Here is a 24900-nt window from a genome sequence, read left to right on the forward strand (position 1 = left end):
CCATACACCATATTCCAGTCACCAACCATCATTTTACTAGTTATGAGAGCAATTATCATTGCATGAGTAATTATCAATAGATTATTTTAAATTTTAAGATTTGTGTAGTATATAAATCAAATCAAACTTACTTCATATGATTAGTAAAAAAATTTCTCATTTTTGATCACTTGAGTTGCAAACAGATTAATAATTAACTATCAGTAGTCTCATGCAACACACTTAAAGGTGTGTCATAATTAATCACTAGTATCATGCCACACACCTAAAGTTGTGTCAATTCTATTTTTTATTGTTTTACTTATTTTAAAACTAAAAAAACCAAATACCTATAATTTTATGGAAAAATTACATTTAGTATACTTTCAATACTTAATTATATATTGAGATAACATTTTTTAAACATTTCAAGAATGGACATTTTTAAAACCTGCGTAAGATGATGTTATGTCCGGTTTTTACGTTAGAAACGGAGTTCCCGTATTCTGTTAAATAGCGATCGGCGGTAATTCGAATCTTTCGAATTATATTTTCGTTTCTCTGCTATTTTTCTTTCTCTCTGAGGTTTATCTGTTTTGATTTATATTTCATCATCTCCCTCAATTATCTCTCGCCATAATTTCTATTCTAATCATTCAAGTTTTCTTCGAAGGTAAGTGTCTCTCACGTTTATCTCTCTGAATTTTATGTGTTCCGATTTTGATTTTCAAAGTGTTGTGTATTTTTAAATTTATTTTGGTTTAGATTTTGAAAGAGTTTCTGATTTTTCAGTTTTTTTATTGGTCGCATTGAGTTTTTTTGGATTGTTCTTATTTTTCGCAATCACGGTTTTTTAGTTTTGAAGATTTTGATTCAGTTTGACCTTATTTGATCGAGTGTTTGGCGAAGGTGATTTTTTTGTTGTGCTGCTTTTGTTTTTCATTGAAGGTCCTTTTGTGTTTTTGCAGTATAGTTATCATATATATTTGTTAGAATTGGAATGTATTTTGAGTTAGTTTAGTATTTGGTGAAGGTTATTAATATTTATGCAACATCAATTCATAGAATTGTGCAGAATCAGTTAGTATAAGTTTTTTTTTTGGGAGGGGGTTGGGGGGGACCTCCCTCATAAACATTTAATAATTTTCAACGTAATACTTGTGTAGCATAAGTGGGCAGCATCAGTTTTATATAAACATTAATTTTCAACGTAATACTTGTGCAATATTAGCTCATAGAATGTTGCAAAATCAGTTAGCTTTAGTTTGTGTGTGTGTTGGGGGAGGGGGGTTGGCGAAGGTTATTAATATTTATGTAGCATCAATTCATAGAATCGTGCATAATCATTTGACAGAAGTTTTTGGGGGGACCCCCCATAAACATTTAATAATTTTCAACGTAATACTAATGCAGTATAAGTGTGCAACATTAGCATGTAACATCAGTTTTACATAAACATTAATTTTTAACGAAATACTTGTGTAACATCAGTTTTGTGTTGCACTGTATTACAAATATTTATGCATGATCAGTTTTTAGGGAGTATTGATTATAGATTTACATTTTAAAATGCATAGATATATCGAATTATTTCTATGTAGCATCAGTTTAACTTTATGTTGTTTTTTTTTTTTTTTTTTGGGTGTAGATCATGTCTATTGTTAAAATGTTGAAGTGTGTATATGAAAATTGTGCAATAGTTGTGCCGCTTTATATGCATACTAGTTATGAGGATTTGTATAGGCAATTAACTTCGAGGTTAGTTTGTTATCAGGAGGCTTTCTCAATTAACTTCGAGGTTAGTTTGTTATCAGGAGGCTTTCTCTTGAAATACTCATTATATAGAGGTGAACTAAACTATTTATTAGAGTGCAATGAAGATATTCAGACCATTCCACTGGTGAATAACTTGATTTCAAATCCAGTTGTTGATGTTTATGTTCAAAAGCTTAGAAGGAGATGTCTATTGTTTTTACTAGTAGTGTGTTGTCTTGCATAAGTGAAGTTATTAGTATTGGAGATGAGAACCAATTTTTGGGTAAGTATGGCTTTTACAGCCCTCACAATTATGCAACAAATGAGTGGCAAAGTTATATTTCTTATGAAAGTCAAAGTTATGAAGATGGTGCTATTGAGTTTCGTAGAAAACTTACACAATACTCTATTGAGGTTGGTTTTGTTTTCAAGTTCACTAGAAATGATTGGAAGCGTATTACTGTTGTTTGCTCAACGAAACTAGCAGAGGGGTGTCAATGACATGTTCACGTTATTGTGCAATAGCCTAGTAGTTGTTTTATCATTAAAAAATTAAATAATATTCATATTTGCACTGGACGTATTCATCAAAGGGAGAATAAAAGGTTTTGCCCTTCTGTTTTATCCTCTTTGTTGGTTGCCAAGGTTTGTTCGAATTTGTTAATTAAAGCAAATGATGTTATGAGAGAAATGAAAGAGAATTATGGTCTTGATGTTAAATAACATGCAGCTTGGCATGGCAAAGAGATTGCATATAATGAGGTTAATGGTGATGAGGCTTTCTCATTTGGATTTTTGCCTTGCTACGTAGATGAGTTTGTGTGTGCTAAAGATTGATCGTTTTGTACACTAGAACTTGATAATGATAGTAATCAGTTTGAAAGGTTATTCATATCTTTTGAAGTTTGTGTTAAAAGATTCCTATGGTGTAGACCAATATTGTTCCTTGATGATAAGTTTTTGAAGGAAAGATATACTGGTACTCTTCTTGGTTAATGTGCTAAAAATGCAAAGAATGGTAAGTTTTTTTTTTTTTTTTAATTTTTTTTTAAAGTTTATTAAAGTGCAACATCAGTTAAATAATGTTCAACATCAATTTAATAATGTGCAACATATGTTTATTAAAGTGCAATATCCGTTTAATAATGTACATCATTTGTTTATTGAAGTGCAGCATCAATTTAATAATGTGCAGCGTCAGTTTAATAATGTGTAGTATTCTGTGTATTAAAGTGCAGTAGCCACTGAAATCATCTTAAGTGATGATATTGAACCCCGATCTGTTGATGAATGCAAACAGAGACAGGATTGGCCTAAGTGGAAAGATGCAATCCAGGCAGAATTAAATTCCTTGGAAAGTCGTAATGTTTTTGGACCAGTAGTCCAAACCCCGCCTAGTGTAAACCCCGTGGGTTACAAATGGGTATTCACAAGGAAACGCAATGAGAAAAACGAGATCGCAAGATACAAAGCACGACTTGTTGCACAAGGCTTTTCTCAAAGACATGGAATTGATTATGAGGAGACATACTCTCCTGTAATGTACGCAATTGCGTTCCGTTACTTAATAAGTTTAGTGGTTTCAGAAAGACTTGACATGCGACTTATGGATGTCATCACTGCGTATCTATATGGAGAATTAGATACTGACATCTATATGAAAGTCCCAGAAGGACTTAAGTTGCCTGAAACAAGTAATAAACCACGAGGTATGCTCTCAATCAAATTAAGGCGATCATTGTATGGTCTGAAACAATCTGGATGAATGTGGTATAATCGTCTCAGTGAGTATTTGATCAAAGAAGGGTATATCTACAATGTTATTTGCCCTTGTGTGTTCATTAAGAAATCCAATTCTGGATTCGCTATAGTGGCAGTATATGTTGATGATATGAATCTAGTTGGAACTCCTGAAGAGCTCAATAAAACTGCTGAATATCTGAAAAGCGAATTTGAAATAAAAGACCTTGGGAAAACAAAATATTGTCTCGGCCTGCAGATCGAGCATTGTGCTAGTGGAATTTTGGTCCACCAATCAGCTTACATTGAAAAAATTCTGAAGCGATTTGGTATAGACAAGGCTTATCCACTCAGCACGCCAATGGTCGTTCGTTCTTTGGACATTAAGAAAGATCCATTTCGTCCAAAAGAAGATGATGAACTGGTCCTTGATCCAGAAGTACCATATCTGAGTGCAGTAGGTGCTTTGTTGTATTTAACACAATGTACTAGACCAGATATAGTTTTTTCAGTTAACTTATTAGCAAGGTATAGCTGTGCTCCAACAATTTGCCATTGGAGGGGTATTAAAGATGTATTGCGATACCTTCGTGGGACAACAGACATGGGTCCTTGTTGGATATGCAGATGCTGGTTTCCTCTCTGATTCGCATAAAGTCCGCTCACAAACTGGATGTGTTTAAGAATGGAGATACAGCAATCTCATGGCGCTCAACCAAGCAAACATTAGTTGCTACATCTTCAAATCATTCACAAATACTTGCTTTACATGAAGCAAGTCGTGAATGTTCTTGGTTAAGATCAATGATCCATCATATTCGGAATTCATGCAGTCTAGCTTCGAAGACAGACAACCCAACTGTCATTCATGAACATAATGCAGCCTGTGTTGCCCAAATGAAGGAAGGATTCATCAAGGGCGATAAGACTAAACACATATCTCCAAAGTTTTTCAGTGCTCATGAGCTTCAGAAGGCTAAAGTTATTGAAGTCAGACAAATCCGTTCAAATGAAAATGTGGCAGACTTATTCACCAAATCTCTACCAAAGTGCACATTTCAGAAGTTAGTGCAAGGCATCGGATTACGTCGACTTACCAAATAGCTAAATTTGGAGAATGCGAAATCAGGGGGAGATACATATCAGGGGGAGTATCTATGATACATGCTTGTTGTACTCTTTTTCCTTCGATTAGGATTTTTCCCACTGGGTTTTTCCTATCAAGGTTTTAACGAGGCAACATAAGCATATTTGACACTATATCAACAATCTAGGAAAAGTTGTACTCTTTTTCCTTCGCTATGTTTTTTCCCACTGGGTTTTTCCAAGCAAGGTTTTAACGAGGCAACTCATGTTGATATGTGGGCATCCAAGGGAGAGTGTTGAAAAGTTTGGTGGGTAATGAATGCCCACAATATGTTAGCAAAAGTCTTCAGCATGGGCAGAAGTTTTCAATGCCCATGCAAAGTAAAAGTTGAATATGAATTGTATTGTCAAAGGAAGTGTCATAAGTTTCAAAATGAAGTTAATGCATCAGTTTGGAGTTGCTCTATAAATAGAGCACTCCGTATGTTTTCAAGTTACAGAAAATATAAGAAGAAGAGAACGAGAGAAAAATATCAGTAACATCATCTATTTCTCTGCCTTTTATTTGTTATCCTCTTGTGCTATAGTTTTAGTGTGACATTTTACATCTACCTTGCACCTACCATTAAAAAGGTTATTCCTCTAACTTTGACCTATTTATAACAATATATATATATATATATATATATATAGAGAGAGAGAGAGAGAGAGAGAGAGAGAGAGAGAGAGAGAGAGAGAGAGAGAGAGAACTCAGACTGGGAAATACTAAAGCCACAACGCCTGAAATTTAAACCAAGTTAACTGTAAAACAAAATATAAGTTTCTGCTTTACCAAACCCGGGAGTAGAAACATGGGACGCCTATAATCTCCAGCCTATGACTGTTATACGCTTGGATTGTTGAATAAAAACTGAGAGACGTTTGTAAGATGCTTGTCACTGCTTCTTTCATCAACTCTTCTTGATCTTTAACTTTGAGTTGTGGTAGATTAGTGGCGCATGAATTTTCCCTTGTAAACTAAATTTTAGATCTAAGAACGAAACACATTTATTAAAAAAGAGGAATGCACTGTTAGAAACATGGGTAATTAACAATTAAAATAGTAACCTCAAAATTCATATAATCTGACCTAAACTAATTAAAATGATTTGCTTATTTTGGTAGAGGATTAAGAAATTAGTTATAATGTATGAGATTAATTGCAAGGATGAATAAAACACTTCAAACAACTATAAGTTTTATAGAAAAGCTTTTCAAGAGCTTAGTTGGAGGAGACAGTATCTGAAATACATCACTCAAAAGAAAATGATTATTGAAATTTACAATGCTCAATCCTACATATTAAATTTTATAATGCAATGTGAAAAAGATTGTTGAATAATATTATGAAATTCAGCAGATTCACTAATCATCATACAATAATTTGTGTAGAATATGTACAAAGATTGAGACATTACTTACAAAATGTGATTCAGAATGTTGACCACTTGTGTGGGCAGTAAAGGGTAGGGTCAATGAGATAACCAACTCCTACACTGCAAATGAATAAATTGAGAACAACAATGCTTAGAAAATCATTTTTTAATAAGTTAACAATGAAAGAGAATACTACATTTCTTCAGTGTCATAGTTGGAAACTCCTTTTTTTCTTCCATAAATATGGATTTAGAATAATGTGAAGCTGGAATAAACAAAAACTGAAAAGGATTAGAGATTCATGGTTCTTACCTAAATTAAGTTGACATACAACAAATTTAGTTTGTATAGCCTCAAATGACCATCACGAACTTAATCAATTAAACACAAATAATTTATATTGTACTTTATTTCCAACGTATATGCTGCATATATGGATACTTTGATTGTGTAAGAATAGTTTTGTGCCATAGAAACAATATGGCTTTTGCCCAGTGAACAAAAGGTTCTTTTTAATTAGTGGAGAAAAAAATTTATACATGCAACATTCGAATACCTGCAATTGAAGAAAGCGAAGCGTTGGAAAGTGGAATTTGTTGATAAAAAATCTACATAAGCTTTCCTGTAAAGTAACCAAACTAATTGCAGCAATTTTATCTTTTTGAATAATTCATAGGGATGTAAAATGCAAGCAAATAATATGAACAACAATCAACGTAATAACATTAATAAATCAAATATTTCAGCATTTTGTTTGAGAAAAAACACAAAGGAAGCAGTTGAAATTTCTCGTCTCAATGACTAAACCAAATTATACACCTACATGCAAGATCGGAAGGTACAAAGAAAACCTTCAAAACCATGGAATTTTTTTTTTTAAAAATAGAATACCCATTTGCAAATCCTAAATCAGAAGAAAAAAAAAGCATATCGATCGAGAGAGCTGTGATATTGAACTTAAATGACATAAAATAGAATAATAAACTGAAAATATTTAACTAGGTTTTATCAGAACATACGCTAAAGATGACATCTTGATGATAGAATTAATGAAAATTTTAATTGACATTATCTACAAATTTACACTTTCATTAATCAAGAAAATTCCAACATATGATTTCACTTGTAAAAATTGAGGAAAAAAAAACTTGGTATATAATTACAGGTTAAGCTGATCTTCCAAACGACTGAATTCCCTGCATGGAAGATTTCTTATCTGTGCTTCAAAGTAAATGTATTTGTGTGCAAATGCCTGTTAATGTACTTCCAAGTAATAGGAAAAAAAAAAAAAAGGAAAAGAAAAAAAGCGGATGAGAATCATTCAAACGCGGAAAAAGTTGATATATAAAAAAAAACAAAGTTGGATAGGAAAAATAGGGATGAAAAAAATACCAGGAGAAAGAGCAGAGGAGATGCTGACCCAAAAACTTAATTGCAAGTGACTAAGAACCCAAATCAAATCTTTCAAAAACAGATCAAGCTTGGAATTTAGCATAGCCAATGTAAATTCAATTTTCAAATCACAATGTCTATGACTTAAGCAAATTATTGCCTAGTTCTACCCTAATTGCATCTTAGTTACTACTAAATATAACTACTTTTAAGGAATTTGAGGAATTGAAGTAGTAGATAAAGGACATATATTTAGCCACCTAGCTAGTAAGTTCCCTGAAACAATTAAAGGTGTAAGGTGTACTATCTGGATTTAGATATATATGAAACGAATCAATCAAAACGGATAACACACCCTTTCCCTAAATTCTGGAACCCCATGTTGTATTAAGTAACTCCTTTACTTATGTCATCATCAGGATATCATGAGGCCTAAATTTGGAAAATTCATATTTAAAGTAAAAAAAAAAAAAAAATGAAAAACTCTTCTATTCTTCTTGGACTATTTGAATAGAATAAGGAGCGACAAATCTTCTCCACATTCAAAGATTAATAAACAAATTAAGCAGCAGAGAACATCCCAAAAAGAAAATAAGAAGCAAGAACAATTTAATCCAAGAAGAATTCAAAACATAAAGAGAGGAGACAATAGAATCTAATTGATAATTAATTACCTAGAAAGAAATATGATTATCCTAGGGATTAATCTCAGATTTTTTGGGCATGTTTTCCGGATCCTCAAATGGCAAAAGATGTATTCCAATACCTATACCGTACCCAAGTAACCTACAACACAACGTATAAGGCATATTCATCATAACCAGATACAAATGTTAATTTGTTGGGGAAAAAATCCCACCAATGCATTCTTATACAAAACATTTATTTAAATACTGATTTCATGCAATCCAGTTACTTAACTCAAAAAATAAAAACTCCAACCCTTGCAATTAGATAAGGCTAGAATCAATCTACCATTAAAATGGTTTACATTATAGAGTCTTCGTGATTTTACTGTTTGTATAACATGAACAAACTAGCATCAAATCACTTACCCCAACAAAAATCACGACTCATCAAATCACTTACCCCAACAAAAAAAATCACAGAGAACAAACCTGCATCAACATGCAGCCAAAGCAAGAAAAAAAAAAAAAAAATAAATCAACAATTCATCAAATAGAAAAGAGGATGTATTTAAGGTTGGAAAAAAGCAGGCTTAACATGCATCGGCATGCAGCAAAACAAATTTTTTTTTAGAAATACTGACCTTTCACTGATATTGCAACGAAAATGGCAAGGCGGACAGATTCAACCCAAAGATCAGGCACCGCACTCTCCTGAAATCAAAACAATCAATCAATTCCCAAAATGAACTGTAACTGAGAAAATTACCCGCCCCGAATAGACTTGGGATCTAAGAATATTCAAGAAGTTCTTATAACTAACTATAACTTTACCTGTCAGCATTGATTTTCAAGCCTAGACCAAAGGTTTCTGCATAAAAACAAAGTCTGTGTTATTTCGCTAAATACTATAACATGAGAAGGTTTCAGGTAAAATGAATTACCAATGAAATGAACTAACTTGTAAGTTTCTCTTACGGACAACACGTAGTAAAGTGAATGCATGTTCTTCTCTCTAAAAGAAAAAGTTGGGTCACAAGTTTTAAGAAAAAACCTAAAAAATAAAAAATAAAAAAAGAAGAAGTTAATATGTTACCTTCTCGGGAAACAAACAGACCGCCATTGAAATCCACATGTCACGAAAAAAGAAGCACAACTTGCAAACAAAATCAAGCAAGATGGATCCAGATCCAAAACATGATTAAAACCCACAAATCCATCACCAAAACAAATAATTTCCCTAACAAAATTAATCAAATTAATAACTTTTCAACTTGATATATAGATACACAACGACATGTATAAACATATGAGAGATATAGAGTGAGAGAGAGAGAGAGAGGTAGAGAGAGACTTGATGGTGTTGATGAATGCTGGAGAGTGATAAAAGCAGAGGACAACTGGAGGTTGCTAAAAGAGATTAAATTTGTGATCTAAGTGACAAACTACAGTGAAAAATTAAATATTTGGCTTTTGGGTATTTGAGAAGAAGTGAGATTTAGTTACCTGTGTAAGGAGAGATTGGGAGCAAGATGAGGCGATGAGGAGATTGTGAAGCAGAGATCGAAGAGATGAGGAAGTAGAGATTAAAGAAATCATGAAATAGAGATGGAAGAGATCGCAAAGTGGAGCGTAATAAGCATGATCGAAATTGCCAATCGAGTTGCACAGCAGTTGAGTTTTCTCGTTTTAGGTTTCTCTGGTTTCCGAAGAGGTTGATAGATTTCTACTGGACAGCAGGGCCAAAATCGTCGCTTTACTGTGTAATACACAAAAAACGCTAGGCTTGAAGAGCAATTGAAGAGCAACTGAAGGGCAAAACGGTAGGACACTGTAGAAGTAACAGTAACTCGTTTTCTCTTTTAGTATATATATAAAGGAATTGTTATTGGTACTTCAAAATTCTCATTTTACACTCCAAACTTTTTATATTTAGAAAGAAAAAAATACACTTGTGAGAAGTGTAGAATGAGATTTTTGGAGTGCCAATAACACTTCTCTATATATAATTTCCCAAAACCTAAAAGCAGTAAAATAACAGTAATTCACATCCACAACACATTTTCACAATCTAACAAATTTTCACAATCATAAAACTAATAGTTTTAAAATGAAAAAAAATACGACATAGTGAAAATTAGAAAAAACTACTTGGCTGGGAGTCCCCACCCTCGATTGTGAATGCGAATGAAGAGTGATCAGAAGGCTCTGGATGGTGGCCCCAACGGTGAGGTCGTCGTGCACTGAGCGGCTGAACTGACACTAATGACGTCGATGATGTGAGCACCTAGGATGCCCTAAGAGCAACCAGAGTAAGCAATGTAGGCTTCCCAATTGATGGAGCACTCACGGTCACAGTAGTAGGTGCTGAAGATGCGGGAGGTGCATTGGTCACACCCCGACGACGAGTGATCAACTGCAACAACTATACAATTTTTGAACCATAAAAATATAATATTAGAGACCCATATATATATATATCATCCTAAATAATTGAAGTAGTTTGTTCCCTAATCCTTTCTTGCATTTGAAACTAATCAATTAGCAGCCAAGTAATCAATTAGGAGAAAATTTACATCCCCTCACATTCACGCAACGCAAGATATTGGAAACATAGCCATCTGGAAACTTTACAGAAGAAATAAAGTTGAAAAACTCTTTCTTCCCATCCAGGTTAACTTTAAAAAATAGATGGCCTTTCTTCAGTGTAGTACTGACTCTCTTCATCCACAAGGATGACCTAACGCCCATTCATTCTAAATTGAAGCGAGCTTTGATCGTGTGTCTCATTTTTAACTTTGACCAGTACATGAGCTCAAATAACATACGCTTGTGCGTCTAGTTCAGATGTGTAGTTGGTCTGGTCGTATTAACCCCTTTGCCAAAATGACCAAAATCTAAATGGTTTATCTGATCCAAAATCTCATCTCCGGACCATTCTTTTGGTCTTGGGCTAGTCTTTGTTGTGCCGTGGAAGGCTTTATCGTTCTAACAGCACGCATTGTCCTAAGGGAGCCACCTACGATGACTAAGATAACATACTTTTCTCGCATGCCAAGACGATGTTACGTTCTCCTTGCATATTGGACATGTCAAATAACCCTTTGTCATCTACCCGGAAATCATGGCATACACGGAAAAATTGTTTACGGTCCACATCACTACTGCTCGAATGGTGAACATCTGCCTAGTATACTTATCGTATGCACAAACATCATTTTTCCATAAATCCTTTAGCTCATCAACCAAGGACCACAATAAATATCAATGAGCTTTCCTGGATCTTCAGTAATTAATAGAGTTAACATCATGTATTTTTTTTTTCATGCACTTCCAATGCGGCAAATTATAAGAAAACACGACGACTGGCCAAGTGCTATGAATTTGGTTTAGAATCACGAACGAATTAAATCTGTCAGTGGCAAGTCTCAATCTGACGTTGTGCGGGTCAACTGCAAAATCAGGGTACATCTGATTAAATTCTTTCCAAGCCTCTCCGTCTACATGATGCCTCATAACATCGTCATTTACTCGTCGTTCCTTATGCCACCTCATGTTGCTTGCAGTATGCATCGACATGTACAATAGCTACAACCTAGGCTTTAACGGAAGCTAACACATTACTTTTTGGGGAATCTTGGTCTTTCTATTCTGTGATGTCATTTTAAACCTTGGCTCATTGCATACAGGACATTTATGCAACTGTTTGTTCTTCTTATAAAACAATATACAATTATTTACACATGCGTGAATTTTTTCAAACCTTAATCCGAGACCCTTCAACACTTTTTGGCCATTTTTATGATCTTGAGGTAAACAATAGTCCTTTGGAAGCATCCTCTTGATGACTCCCAAAAAGTAATCAAAACACTTGTTTGACATACGAAACTTGATCTTGCCATGCATCAACTCCACAGTTGTCGTGAGCACCAAAAAGTCCTCGCAACCTGGATATAATTCTTGCTTGGCATTTTTCAATAGTTTTTAATAGTTTTTTAATGCCTGACTGTCCATGGTTGGAAGGACGTCATCTCCCCCTTCTTGATTGGTGTTGGTCGAGGCTTATGGATAAATGTCATTTAGAATATCCATAACTTGTTTGTTTGGATCCACATTAGATTCAACAATCTCTACTCGTGTCACATATGAAGATGAAATATGGTCTAATTATTCTCCATGATGATTCCAAGTAGTACAGGTCTCCATCATCCCATTTCTTACTAAATGAAATTGAATATTTTCGAATGTCTCCCTCATTGAGTTGCTACACCTCCTACACAAACACTAGATATGAGTTGAACCTAGGTTGTGTCTACTTGCAAATTCAATGAACTCATCAATTCCATCCAAGTACTCAGTAGCACATCTATTCTAATTTTGTATCCACTATATGTCCATTTTGTCTGCAATCACAATAAAAAGACAAGAATTACAGCAATTTCAACTATTGCCTTGTCATCTTATGCAAGGCTGACCCAAGCCTAGTGCCAACATGGCACCTGTCCAGGGCCCAAAATTTTAAGGAGGCACCAAAAAAAAATCCCAATTATTTAGGCAATATATATATATATATATATATATATATATGATACAGTGCACACCGTTTTGTTGACCACCACTTCATCTTCTGGTCTTGGACGCTTCGAAATTCTTGGTTCTTTAATGCGTATTCCAATTCCAAGGATCAAATTCCATGTTTGAAGCTTGAAGCCTTTAATTTGATTAAAGGATTATAAATGAGTTCTTAAGAACAAAGAATTTCTTCCAGATTTTTCAGAATTATATGCTTGTGCCAGTCCTTCAAATTCCAGAATTTCAAACGAATTCGAGTTCCAGAATTTCAGTCGGTTCAGTCCCCTTATTGGCCTTTCTTTTCAGACTTCAAGTAATCCAATTCCATTCGAAAATCGAACACCTAACACCATGACGGTGTGAAACGCTCTGTACCCTATTTTTTGGTTTTGCAGGGTAATGAACAATTTTTTTTTTTTTTATTTTTTTTTTCCAGTTTGTTGTCTGCCACTGCCCAAATTAAAAACCGAATTTTTTTTTTTCAATTTTTTTAAGTTGGTTTTGCTTTTTACAAATTAGTTTTAATGTGTATCAGGGTTGCAAACTACAACAATCGAGTCATGTCGAGACTGCAAAAGCATCAAAGTTTGAGACTTTGAGTGGTGACTGGCGAATAGGTAATTTTGAAAATATATGATGAAATTTTAATTGATATGTTTCCATTACTAATTTTTTATAATATATGTTAGAATGTTAGGCAAAATTGATTAGTAATCTTATGCATTGAATGTGATGAGATTGAACAGTTGGAGTATTATGCTATAGTTGATATTTTGCTTCAGAAAGTGCAAGAAGAAAATTTCATAGAGGCTGAAATTTCATAGAGTTTTGCTTGGAGTGGTTATATAAGATTTTACTTTTGATTATCGGGGTTTAGCTACTTTGTCCCCCAATTGTATATTTTTTTAAGTAATATAATTTGGGCGTGAGCACCTAACCTTTAGCTTTTACTGGGTTACAGCCGTCTTTAAATATTCTTTTTTGAATACATTTTCGTGTATTGAAAAGAGGCACATTTTGAGCCTTCGTCCTGGGTACCGAAAAACTCAAGATCGGCCCTGACCTTATGCCTTCGGTAAGGGCCCTATCCCATTTAGGAATGCACAGTTATGTTTTGTAATTTGTGATTTCATTGGATTAAATTTCGATGTGGTAAAATTTCGGAAGCATCTCCTTACAGTTCTTCAAGTGCACGCTGTAGATATATAATATCTACCATGCACTCAAAGAACATCAAGAAATATTACCAAAATTCCCACTATCAAAACCTAAACCTAATCCGTTAACCACAAACTACGACACATAACTATGCATTCCCAAACTGTTCAAAAAATGGGACAATTCAAGAATTAATTGGACCATGGTCATGCTTTCACATCCATGCACGAAATCCAACTAATTCTCAAACAAGGAAACTAAGCTTTTCTTGAAAAAAGTGTACAAAGTTAAGTAGTATTAATTCCATACAATACAAAACAATTTTGTACGTGATGTACAAAAATATGTCTATACAAATAAATTAAATCACAATAATTACTAAAACTAAATAAAATAGTTAAAATTAATAAAGATTAATTTAGCCAAAAAATACCTTCAAATTCGTTCTTCAATGATATTCGTATACAAAATCCTATACAAAACAAATTTAATTGTTTTAGTTTGAATTCTCAATTCAAAGTTACATATACAAATTCAAATTGCTTACCGGATAGGGATAGATCGAGCAAGGGAGAGGAGATGGAGGAGAAGAGAGATGGAATATTTGTATGATGAATTTAAGAGCAAGGGAGGGATTGGACAAGGTTTTCAAGAGAGATGAGAGAAGGAGCTGCTGCAATTTGGTTTATAGTTTCTGCCTCCCAGACTGCTTTTGTGATCTGGAAATACTCGTTGACTTTGTGCGACGAAGGTGCAAAGTATCAAACAAAGTCGCTCATACTGTTTGATGCGAAACATTACCGTGTATTTACCAGAAAATTGCGCGACGGACCAACCTCGTTGCGCAAAGGGTCTTTGTGCAACCGAGAACTAAAACGTTGCACAAAAACCCTTTGCGCGACGCATTTGATCTGTTGCGCAATTTTCTGGCACCAAACCAGGATTTTACCTCATCTTTTCCAAACATTGCGTGGTGAATGTGTACCTTCGTCATGCTAAAAAAGTTTGTGCGATGGAAAGCTTTGTCCCCTAATGTCCCGTCGCACAAAATGTCATTGCATGACGCTTCTTTGTCAACATCGCGCGAAACATTTTTGCGTGATGTAATATACTTATTGCGCAACTTGCTATCACGTAAGTGTGTTTTTGTACTAGTGCGTGCTGCTTCGAGATTTACCGAGAAGATAGTTTTCTGGTAAAGGACAACCTAAGATGTTTGGCATGCTTGGCTTGGAGACCCGTCCTTTGAAGTTTTTTCAAATGGTGTTGAATAAATTACCTGTTAGTGGCGAGATTGATTCTAATAAAGTTTGCTATATTTGTCTTATGGGAAATCTCGTAGACTTACTTTTTCTAATCGTCCTTATCATGCACAAAAACTAACAGAATCATTGCATCTTGATCTTTGGGGACCAGCCCTATCTTGTCAAAATTTGGATATAAGTTTTAACTGTCTATTGTTGACGATCATACTCGTTATGTTTGGCTTTATCGATTACTAAACAAATTGGATGTGCTTGCCACCTTTGTTGAATTTAAAAAGATAAATCGGCTAAATTTAACAATCAAAACATTGCTAATGGATGGTGGTAGTGAATTCTCAAGTGGGTTATTCATGCAGTTTCTACGAGATAATGGTATTGGTCATTAAATATCTTGTACTTACTTGCCTCAACAAAATGGCTTAGTCGAAAAAAAACATTGACATAACGTTGAAAAAGAACTTTGCTTATTGTCTCGATCCAAACTGCCATCTAGCTATTGGATTGAAGCTTTTTCAACCTCTGTATCTCATCAACCGCTTGTCTGCAGTGAACCTTGGAAATATTTCTCCTCATGAGAAACTAAATCAGAGTCCCCCGGACTATAAGATGCTCAAAATATTTGTTTGTCCATCTTTCCCGAACTTGGTTCCGTACATAAGCACAAACTTATGCCTAAATATATAAAATGCCTTCATTGGGTATGATTTACGTTACAAAGGTTACCGATGCTTCGAACCCATCTCAAGTCGTGTGTATATTTCATCGCATGTAACTTTTGATGAACCCAATTTTTCATTTCCTGGGCTTATATAGAGGGACAAAGCAACTGCTCCACCTCTTCACAACAGCTTTTGTCCTCTTTTGAGACCAATAATACAATAACAGCTCTGCCAGCTTCTGATCACGAGCAGTCTCTATCCACGCCTCAGTGAAGTGTTTCTTCTTTTCTGCCGCTCGCTTTACATTCTATGCATGATTTGCCAGTAGCAGTTGAACAACCAACGACCACAGAACAGGCACTACAACTTACCTCATCGCCAACAGTGAGTTCATCATCACCACTCCCTGCATCAGTGCCATCTACAACAACATTGGCTGATGAGTCGATAATATGCTATATATTTTACCCTAATTTTAGTGTTAATTTATTATTAGTTATTTTGTGAGAGTTTTGATATATTGAATTATATTTTCAATGTAAGACGTTCGAATTCCTCTTGAGCAAAAGGTGGCCAAATGGATGAATTTTGGAGTGATTCCAATTAGAGGATGTTCGTGAGTCTCTCAGCTTGTTTGTATAAAAGTTTTTGATTTTTCTACTGAGCAGTTGATTTTTGACGATAAAATAAAAGAGCTGCGTGCTGTGCTGTCAAAGTGACATTTTGGGCTTATTTGGAGTCCAAGATGTCTTTTGGGTTCGAGGTCTTCTATAGTTATGTTCGGAACATCCCAAGCTTTAATTCAAGTCATTTTGGGCCTGTTTTGTAGCCCTGAAAGTCTAAAAACATGGTTAATTTGTGATGCGAAAATTAACTTAACACACAAATTAAACCCCATTTTGACAATTGTAGTATATAAGTAAGTAGGGATCGTTCTTAAACCGGGGATTAGGAGGGATTGCTAAACACTTTAAACTGACTCAAATAGATAAAACTAACCTTTAAAACACTTAACTCAACTTAAAAGACTCAAAACAAGTCACAAGACTCAAAATAAGCTAAAAACACTCAAAACTGCCTAAAAAACACAAACTGGGCAGATTTGACTTTAAACACAATTTTGGACGAATTCTGGTTCTAGCTTGACTCAAAACTCTTGAAAACACAATCTAAAACATATTCTAACTAGTTAGACATTCTAAAATAAATGGGGATTTGGTTTTGGACGAAAATAAAACAAACAAAACAAGAAATTAAACTAGGCAGATTTGCACGAAATTGGTGGAATTAAGTGGATGATGGCCTAGCTAGGAGGTCTTTCTCCACACATGACATACTTGCATACAAAACAATCTCTAGTTGCTTATTCAATGAACCATGAACTTCAACACCCCAAGTTAATTATGTACGCTTAAATTAACCCTCAAATTTTCCTTAAGTCATTGAATTGAATGGAATTAGCGCATTGCAATCAAATCATTCCTCAAAAGTTCTCTACATGAAAGCGCATAATAGAGAAACAATCAAAGATCATTAAATTCTATGAAAATCATAAGTGTTGACGAGACATTCGTAACTATGAATGCGCATGATACTTATGCCAAGAATTTACTTAACATAATTGTGATTAACAACCTTTACTACTTATGAATATAAGTTCCCAACGATTAGGTGAAGTTTCCTTATATCCTAGCATCAGATTTATGCATGCGAATTAAGTGTGCACTCTTAAACCACATACACAAACAAGTTTTAATTCAAATAGATAAGTAAATTGAATTCACCATTCATGAAATCACAACTGGAAGTAATCAAATCATAATGCAAATATAGCCATGGTTTCGAAATTCCCCCTAGCCAAGAGGGGATTAGTTCCTCATACTCACAAAGCAAAGATTCTTGAAATTAAACATTGAAAAACATAAGAAAGATTACACCTAACACGTTCCAGCAATTCCAAGTCAAATGGCATGCACGGCTAGGGCTTTCCTTCTTCTTCCTTGCTGTGGCACAAGGTGTGGGTGATGGTTTTGGGCGTTATGAACGATGTATTCTTGCTTGGGATGATGAATGATGGCTGATTATGGTGGTAGAGTACGGCAGGTTGTATATGGAAGTTTATGGAGTGAATGAATGAAGGAGGATGGAGGCTAGGGCTTGCGGCAAGGAGTTTTTGAATAGCATAAGGGGTTCCTCCGAATTTATGGCTGAAAATATGTTTATATAGTCCTAGGGTTAATTAGATTAGGGTTACACTTAGCAGATTTATTGGATTAGGGCCCTAGGGTTCGACATAAGTGAGTTAAATCCACTTAGGAGAGGGTTTGGCCTAATTAGTTTCATAAAAGGATTTGTGTAACCCAAATCCACAAGGAATGAGGCCCTAAAAATCAGAATCCAAAAGGAAAAAGGTTTAGGAAATTCGTCCAAAATTGGGCCTTCTAGAAACTAAGTGTTTTGTGGCTGATTTTGGGTTTTCTAGAAGAGATAAAAGGGGGAAGGGTGTGGCACCCTTTTAGGGTCAAATAAGGCTTCTAGAAATCATGTTTTTAGGTCCACTTGCAACTAGGATTAAGGTGGAACAAGATTAGGTTAGGATAAGATAAGATAAGGTTTGGATAAGATAAGGTTAGATAAGGTTTTGGATAATGTTTCCTCTTTTGAGCTGATTCCTTACCCTCTTTGTCTTTAATTTAATTTCTTCATCTTCTTATCAGATTCCTAGCCTTTTGAACTCCAAATTCGTCCATCCATGTTGGCCCATATACAAGCTATCCATTTAGTGCCCAAAACTGCTCCAAAATGCACCAAAATGCACTTTCTTGGTACTTTAACCCATTGGACCTACAAACACACGAAAATGAGTTGAAATACTACATTAACTAAGAAATAATAACACAAATGCACAAGAATAAGCTAGCTAAGTCGCCTAAATATGCTCCTATCAATTTGTGGCCCGGCAGCTTTTTCATATTTAATTAGGATTATGTTTCCTAGTTTATCTTAAGTTATTATGTTTCATATTTTTTGGAAAATCTTTTCTAGTAAGGATTTTATTTTGTAGTAGTATAAATAAAGCTTATTAGCCATTAGAGGGGAGAAGAACGCACTATTTTGGAGAATTCGGCTTAGAGAGTTTTTTTTTTGGGCCAAGATGTAATTTTATTACCAACAACAAAACAGTACACACAAAGGGCCCAAAAACACACTAAATACAAAGAAACATGGACCAAAAAACACACAAAAAACCCAAAGTCTACTTTGGAGCCCAGCATGTATAATCCATAAAAAAGAAAAAACCCTAAGCTCCCACAACTGCTGTAGCTGCATTCCCCATTGCCGACGCTTCCCATAACGGAGCATAGAAATTTTTGCCCACCATTGTCGCCAGACATCAAACCATCCAGATTCTCTAAGTTAAAGAAGAAATATGCTGCACCATTCTCCATGGACCACCAAAACGAATGCCACCAAGAAACAAAAGAAGAGCCCACCAGAAAAGAGATCCGATGAGTGACATCACCAACCAAGGCTAACACCGAGGAGGACCAACAACAAGGGTGGTGGAACCAGTTACAAGAAAGGGGTAGATCGGGGAAACGGGGTTGAGTTTATTGCAAAAGACAGTAAGGAAAAGGAAAAAACAATAGGAATATAAGGGTGCGTTTGTTGCACTAGACTATCTTGGACTGGACTAGCTTCAAGGACTAAACTAGATTGGCTTAGACTACACTAAGCTGGACTGACTTAGTGAAGCGTTTGGTACAGTGTCAAACTAAAATGAAGGATAATACCAAACTACAATATTATATTTTTTGTTTCATATCTAATAATATTATATTAATTAATTCTACCTTTTTTATTCGAAAAAAACTCTCCCTCTCTCTGGAAGCCTTAATCAGTCCATCTTTTTCTCCCTTTTATCTCCCTTATTCTCTTCATCCCACACTATTCTTCCCTTCCCTCTTTATCTCAAGTGTAGGAGACAGGATTAGCAATCCTCTCGTTTTCAAAAGGTCTCGTTAAGGCCCCTTAGCAAAGCAAGTGTAGGAGACAGGATTAGCAATCCTCTCGTTTTCAAAAGGTCTCGTTAAGGCCCCTTAGCGAAGCGTTTTATCCCAGCGAGTCCGGCTTAGTCTCATTAAACACAACCCCTGCTTGCACCAAACATAGTCTAAGTATCCTAGCCAGTCTAGTGAAACTTAGAGAAGCCAATCAAACATGCCCTAAGGGACTACCACTGACCCTGACCATAGTAGGGCCGGCGGCAACGCAGAAAATCTGAACTGAAAACTGGAAATCACACTACGGTGAGAATGTCTCTCACTGGAGTGGAGAAGAGCTCTCATGGAGGAGAGAACTTTCAAGGATAAATACTCCTTTGTCACAAAAAAAAAAAAAAAAAAAAAAAAAAAAAAAACCAACTTTGATAGGGCGAGGCCACGAGCGTTAGCAAGAATATGTAGTTTCTTTTCAATTTACTTATGATTTGATGCAATTTTGGTCAGAGGTAAGTCCCTGAAATTGACGAAGGCTTCTTGTGGTTAATATGTTCAAGTTCACTTAAGATGAATACCATGTCTTAAGGGTTGCATGGTTTTTCAAAAGGTTTCACAAAGCTTAATGAGCCTTGCATGTTTAGATTTGATCTAAATACTACAGACAGATTGCATGTTTGATATATGCTCTATGTTGGGGGTCCAAGTAGGCATACTTAAGGAAAACCTAACCTTCAAAATATGCATGTATAGGTCATAAGTAATTGAAAGATCTACATATGATTGTTAAGGTGACGGCGAAACCGTAGTGCTTTCACAATTTAATTTTCAGAAACCGTTTTCTTTTAGGTTATTTTATTTTACCGATTTATTTAATTATTTCTATTAAATTCGTTTTTGTTATTTTAAAATTCAAAATCAACCATTTCTCAAACTTCGTTATAAATATTTAATTAAGATTTGGTTTGATATAAATTATTCATTCAATCTCTGTGGAGAACGACCTTGCTAGAGCCAACTATACTACGATTACCTTGTACTCTTGCAAGCACTTTAAGTATTTTTATCCCTACTTTTGTAGGTAGTAAAAATCATATCATTAGCCTCTCCTGATCATTCGTCAAATCACACTAAGTTTCGCAGCATCAATTTTCGTGTTCATGGCACTTCTCCACATCAACTCCCTCATGCCTTGATTGCTGTAATGCATCATCCACTTTTCCATGAACCTACGAGTATATATGCTCAAGCTTCCAAACACGCACATTGGCAGCTCGCTATGCAAACTGAATATGACGCTCTCATACATAATAAGAGTTGGTCACTCATGCCATACTTTCATTCTGTGAACGTCATTGGGTGTAAATGGATATTCAAGGTGAAAAGTAAAGTTGATGACTCTATCAAACAACATAAAGCACATTTAATTGCAAGGAGTTTTAACCAACAAGAATGCTTGGACTATGATGAGACCTTTATTTTAGGAGTTAAACCTGTAAATATTCGAACAATTCTCTCATTAGCTGTCTTAATGGGTTGGACACTCAAACAATTAGATGTTCACATGCCTTCCTTAATGGCATATTATAAGAAGAGGTTGATATGAAGCAACCACCTTGTGCTTAGTTTTAGTGGTTTACTTCATTTTTACTCTCTCAAGGATTCTTTCACAGCCCCACTCTGATGCTTCGTTATTGATTCAACTTGGCTCACATTCTTCTATCTTTGTGTTTATATATGTTGACGCCATAATTATAACAGGTCACAATACCGTTGAAATTTCTTCGTTTATCGATGTCTTATGCTCTACATCTGATAGTCGATGAATGGGCCATCTTAGCTTTTCCTTGGACTTGAGATGCATTGTATATCTAGTACGATATCTTATGGTTAAATTTGATGTGCCATGAACCTTCTCAAAAAGTTTAACATGGAGTTTTGTAAAATTAAGAGGATCTCCAATGGAAGTCCTTATTTAGAGAATGGTCTTTATTTAAAATTAAGGACTTTGTGTCCCTAAATGAATATTGTCTCTAGTTAGAGAGTCCTTATAGTAGAATCCTTAAATTTGAAGGTTTTTTTTTATGATTTTAGGTGACAATTTGATTAGGTGCATTTTTTTTTCTATGTTAGCCTTTTTTTTTTTTAATTAATTAAAAACATTAACATTAAAAGCATTAAAAGCTTAATCAAGATTGTGGGCCCCTTTCCACTCAAGGTGTACATTTTTTGTTTATGTTAACATTTTTTCAATCAAGAATGGTGCTGGATGGAGGTGGCCTTTTTCTTCCTCTAATGATTTATTGGAAATTCGAGTTTCTATGTTTCACCTTTCTCCGAACCAGTTTAGGCGTAATTCTGTTACTTGGACTTGTCACCCAATAGAAGCTACTCTGCCTCATTCGCTTTGAATACTATTAGGGAGTCCCACCCAAAGGTTCCATGGGCTGGTCTCTTATGGTTTGGTAAGCATGTCGCAAGGTGGAGCTTGCTATAAGGGGTAAGTTATCTACCATGGATTGGGTGATGATCTTTATTACTCCTCATGCCTTGCCTATTTGCTTTCCTTGCTTGACTGATAATGAGTCTCACAATCATTTGTTCTTTGAGTGTACGTATAGTGCCAATATTTGGTCTCATGTGCTTTCTAAGTGTGGTTGTGATCCTCCTCCTTTGGATTGACATGAGTTTATCACTTGGGCTGCTAATAATTGGACGAATAAGTTGTGAGATGTTAGGATTAAGAAGTTGTGCCTCCAAGCTGTTGTCTATGCTCTTTGGAAAGAAAGGAATAACCAGAAGTTCAAAAATGAACACCTCCACTCTGTTGCCATCTTTGAAGCCACTACTACATTATTAGCTTTAGGTGGAGGATGATGGTGGCAGATATTAGAAAAATCTTGTTGGATAAATTATATCTGACACATCATTTAATTAGTGGCGGATATTAGAAAAATCATGTCGGTTATATCCGACATAAAGTCCTGACGGATATTTAGTGACGGATATCAAAAAAATACTGTCGGTTATAACCGACAGTATATTTGAATCTTTTTTTTTTAAAATATTTTTACTGATTCTGGTGGTTTTTAAGTTAATGGTGGCCGTTATAACCGACATAAATTGACTATTTTATTATTTTACTTTCTGGCGGTTATTATTTTAGTATTTTGGCGGTTATAATCGACATAAATTAAAATTTTATTATTTTAAAATGTTATATTGATTAAAAATAAATAAATAAACATATATTTATTTATTTTTTTTCCACTCATGACCCTATAGTCTAATGAACCCAATTCTCACGAGCAATAAATTTTCTGAGAGAATAATAACAACAGACTACAATATGAAGCTCTATCATTTTTGTAATATGGATTATGCTCCCTCACAGGCAAGCAACAAGATACAAAGAAATTCAAACAATTTTTTTCAATGTGTCACAAAGCACATTGTCTGGCACATAAACACACATGAACATCTAGTGTACTCTAACATGTCTGATTTTATTATTTTAAAATGTTATATTGATTAAAAATAAATAAATAAACACATGTTTTAAATATTTTTTGTTCACTCATGGCCCAGTCGGATATAACCGACATGAACAAAGCAAAATTTTAGATGGCTGCCAGAATAATCTCTAAATGTTTTTTTTTATTTTTTTATTTTTTTTATTTTTTTTAGTGATTTTTACTATCTCAGAGTATATACAAACATATTTGATGATTGGATCGTTGAAACTAGTTTCGTAGAATGCATGTCCTATCAAATTGATAGATTTAACAAACACTTAAGAGTTAATGTTATATTTCCATTAAGTATAAAATAAGATTTATCCACTAGTGTAAATATTTTAAATTGAAGATCGAATTCATTGATTGCATTCTTGTAGGATCGAGGAGTGTAGCTGCAAAAAATCATCAAAATCGGAGCTAAAATAACTGTTAAATTGTGATTTTTCTTTTATAACCATCGAAAACTTTTGTTCTGTTACCTAATCTCTGAATGTTTGTTTTTTGCGATTTTTTACGTATGCGATCTCGGAGTGTGTACAAACAAGTTTGACAGTTGGATCGTTGAAAAACGTTTCGTAGAATGTGTATCACATCAAAACGGTAAATTAAACAAACACTTAAAGTTAATGTTATACTTCCCCCATCAAGTATAAAATAAGATTTTGTGGTATCTACTAGTGTAAATATTTTAAATTGAAGATCGAATTCGTTAAATGCATTCTTATAAGGTCGATGAGTGTAGCTATAAAAAATCATCAAAATCGGAGCTAAAATAACCGTTAAATTGTGATTTTCGTTTATAACCGACGAAAACTTTTGTTATGTTACTTAATCTTTGAATGTTTGTTTTTTGTGACTTTTTACGTATGCAATCTTGGAGCATGTACAAATAAGTTTGACTGTTAGATCATTGAAAAAAGTTTCATATAATGCATATCCTATCAAATTGATAGATTTAACAAACACTTAGGGGGCGTTTGTTTGCCCTCACTAAGTTGGACTGGATTGGACTGGACTAGCTATTAGTCCAGTACTGTGTTTGTTCCATGCTGGGACTAACTTTAATGAGACTAAAGGGGACTAGCATGGACAAAACCCTTCACTAAGAGGTCTTAGCGAGACCCCCCCAATAACAATGAGACTAGCTAAGACTATCCTCTCTTTCTCGTCCTCGTCATGATCAACGACCACTCCCGACAGACTCCTCGTCATCTCCGGTCACCTAGATCAATCATTAACTTTCCGACTCCCTTTCAGATCCATTTCACAACCAACTTTCATATAAAATATACCAAATTGAAGCTGGGAGTGACAAGATTACGATTTTACCTTAATAGAGGCCAAAATGTGGTCGAATGTGGCCGGAAAATGGCTTGGAAGTCTCGGCCTATTTGGGCTTCTTCAAATCCATGACAGATTCGAGCATTCAAAGCTAAGATCTCGGTCTAGGGATGGTGATGAATTTTTTGGCGGTGCTAACTTCATCCAATTTAACGAGGGTTGGCCGAAAAACACATCGGGAAACTTGCAACTCGTCGGGAAAATTGGAGCCGTGAGGTTCCATTCAAACAACACATAACTAGAGAGGGAGGGAGGACAGAGAAATAGACACTGGAATCAATAAGGAGTTTGACCAGAAATGAGAAAGAGACATGAATTGAGAGGTCTAAGAGGAAAAAAAGAGGGAGAGGGTGGGACGATGAGAGAAGAGGAAAAGAGTGGGACGGAAATCGTAG

The 24900-nt window shown here is 34.9% G+C and overlaps 1 long non-coding RNA gene across 1 annotated transcript; it reads right to left on the reverse strand.

Annotated features, from left to right (window-relative positions):
• Positions 1 to 5336: 5336 nt before the first annotated feature.
• On the reverse strand, positions 5337 to 9701 carry LOC137730070 (uncharacterized). Its single transcript, XR_011068082.1, has 5 exons — positions 9501 to 9701; positions 8829 to 8865; positions 8639 to 8708; positions 6022 to 6095; positions 5337 to 5590 (listed from the first exon to the last, which is right to left on the reverse strand). It is a non-coding gene; the product is annotated as an uncharacterized lncRNA (long non-coding RNA).
• Between the last annotated feature and the right edge of the window lie 15199 nt (positions 9702 to 24900).

This window comes from Pyrus communis, chromosome 3 (genome assembly GCF_963583255.1).
Source record: "Pyrus communis chromosome 3, drPyrComm1.1, whole genome shotgun sequence".
Lineage (NCBI taxonomy): Eukaryota > Viridiplantae > Streptophyta > Magnoliopsida > Rosales > Rosaceae > Pyrus > Pyrus communis.